The following is a 2,799-nucleotide window of genomic DNA, read 5'->3' as shown; positions in this document are numbered from 1 at the left end:
TGTAAACGATTGAAAAATAGCAAATATAATATTTTTTTCTTTTCTGCTTTATTTTTTCTTCTATTTATTTCTGAATAGTTTTTTCTTTTCTACTATATTTATTTTCTTCTATTTATTTCTGAGTAGTTTTTTATTTTGTTTTTTTCTTTTCAGCTATAGTTTTTCTTCTTTTCTGCTATTTTTTCTTTTCTGCAAAACTTGATGGTCAAAGTCTGGTGTTATGACTTAAAAAAAGAAATGTCGACGTGCAATTTGTTTTTGCCATAACAGAAGAAGTCCAGAGTTGTAATACGTTATTAAAAATAAAAAAGAGATGCAATGCTCGTTAATTTGTTTCAAGCCATTCGGAATAGTGTAAACTGCACTGCGCATAGCTTCATGCAGTCTACCGTATTCCTGAAGGCTTGAAGCTAAGCAACGTGAGCATTGAGCCTCTTCTTCATCGTCTCTGCACTCAGGGCTTATAAACCGCTCCTAGTCCCTCTCACTTCACGAGGTGGGACTAAAAAACAGCTTGCCATAACCTCATAAACCCGAATACTTCGAAAGAGATTGTCAAGTTTGTAAACAAAGTGCATCCAGTTTTTGCCGTAACCCTCTCTACTTTTTTGAACATGATATGTGGGTGAAATGATGATACGATGCCAAGTTTCAACTTTTTCAGAGTTCATTTGTAGTGCTTTTCAATTTCCAGGTCATTTAGTTCTCAAAACAAATAGCAAATGAAGGCATAAACGGTTGAAAGTTGATGGCATCGCTTTGAATGGTGCATACTGAACGCAAAAAATATAAGAGCATTTAGATCATGATCTTATATTTCTTTACAGTCTAAATTGTCAATATGATCTTATAACATCAAAAATACTTTGATCATCAATGATCTTTGTGTGTACAATCTGAATTGTCAATATGGGTCATCAACGATTTATAAACCGATGAGGACTCATATAGCGGCCACAAATTCTACACATAGAGTTCAATGAAGACCAAGTGCTTGTGATATTTTAAGAAATAACATATTTAAGGTGGTAAAAGGCTTGTTAGGGGAGCGAGGTGGGACTAAAAACAGCTTGCCATAACTTCATTACTACCGCTTCGTGGTACGAATCGGCACTAAATTGTGATGGTGGGGCCATAGCCTGACCGCAGGCTGACACAGCCTCTTTAGTACCGGTTCGTGGCATGAACCGGTACTAAAGGTTCGCCACGAACCGGTGCTATTGATCGCCGCCACGAACCGGCACTAGTGTACACATTAGTGCCGGCTGAAATTCCAACCGGCACTATTGTGCTTCACATTTGACCCTTTTTCTACTAGTGGGTGTTCCTTCCTCTCCCTTAGGTGCATAAAATGTTGTAAACGGGGTGACAAGATACATCTTCCTGGCTTCAATTTTAGTTTCTGGTTGTGCTTCTATTTTACTTCTATTGCTTTGTTTCTTTCACTAGTTTTGTGATAACTTAGGTTCCTTTTTCAAGCAATGGGCATGAGAACATGGAGGAAAGCCTAGACTTCCTGGCCTCTAAATTTAAGGGCCAAGATTGTTTTGTGTTTTCCTACTGCCGCCCAGGCCCCTAGATTAAGCATGTTCTAACGGAAATAGATGTGTTGATTTTCTTGTCAAGATTTGCTTTCTTGTTGGAACTATTGTTCCTAGGAGTAAACATGGCACATGCTCTGCTTATTTAATTTCAATAGGAATTTATCAGAATCAGTTAACCGTGTGATGTGATTTGACTTGGCGTTGAGTCTTTTGTTGGCCCGAACTTTCACATTACTCAGTGAAATAGCAAAAACACGTCGACGAACGATCGTCACAATAGAAGTGTAAGCAAAAGTAGTAGAATGATTCTTCGGATCAACCAATATGCAAGAAGACCAAAAACTACAACTTACAAACGGGATCGACTAGATCGAACCGTGCGCGTAGCAGAAACTAAATCTCTCAGATATTAGCAAACGAACACATATATTTGGCGTGCCCGAACATGATACTGTTCTGATATTCTCCTCAAATCTAATGAGAACAAAATTGTGCCTTACATGGTCGTACACAACCTCTTTTAGAGGCAACCCAAACATAACCAAACCGACTACGAAACACTCTCTTTCTCTCTTCCATCCAAACTAATCAAGGTTTTACAAATTAATGATTCGGCCACGTTGATTACATAGGATCCTCTTATCTTACCTAACAAAACTAGATAGACTAAAAAATAATGTGACTCCATGCATGTGACCTTTTGACTCCAAAAAATTAAAGGACCCCAATAACGAACGGACATTCGATCTGGGTAGCTCTCCGATCGAACTAAATGTTCCCTGACAACCATCGAATTGACCGAACAAAAATGTTCGATGTGATAGCGACTCCACATCGAACGAAAACTTATCCTCTTGGACCGATCGGATCAAAGCCTTATGGATTAAACTCCACATGTTAAAAACACCAGGACCCGATAAACTTGACTACACACATGAAGCAATATGAATTTGTACATAACGAATTTGACCTCTTCTTTATTTGGTTCTATTGATGGGGGCTCAATACAAAAAGCGCCAACCTGCGACGTATATGGAATAGTATGGTCTATGGTCATATCAATGTGCTTGTTTGTGATTAGAATGAAAATCCATGAGATGTTAGTTGGAGGTTCCTTGTCAACCGGATCGTGAAGTGTGATACTTGTGCAAAGTTTGTGCACATATGTGATATGTCATGTTCTCCACTCCCCCTGCTCACTCCTAATAAGAAACAAATCGAGTGGTTCCATCAACAGTTCCTAGGCCCCGCCGCC

Source organism: Triticum aestivum, chromosome 5B (assembly GCF_018294505.1).
Source record: "Triticum aestivum cultivar Chinese Spring chromosome 5B, IWGSC CS RefSeq v2.1, whole genome shotgun sequence".
NCBI lineage: Eukaryota > Viridiplantae > Streptophyta > Magnoliopsida > Poales > Poaceae > Triticum > Triticum aestivum.
Note: the sequence above shows the minus strand (reverse complement) of the source record.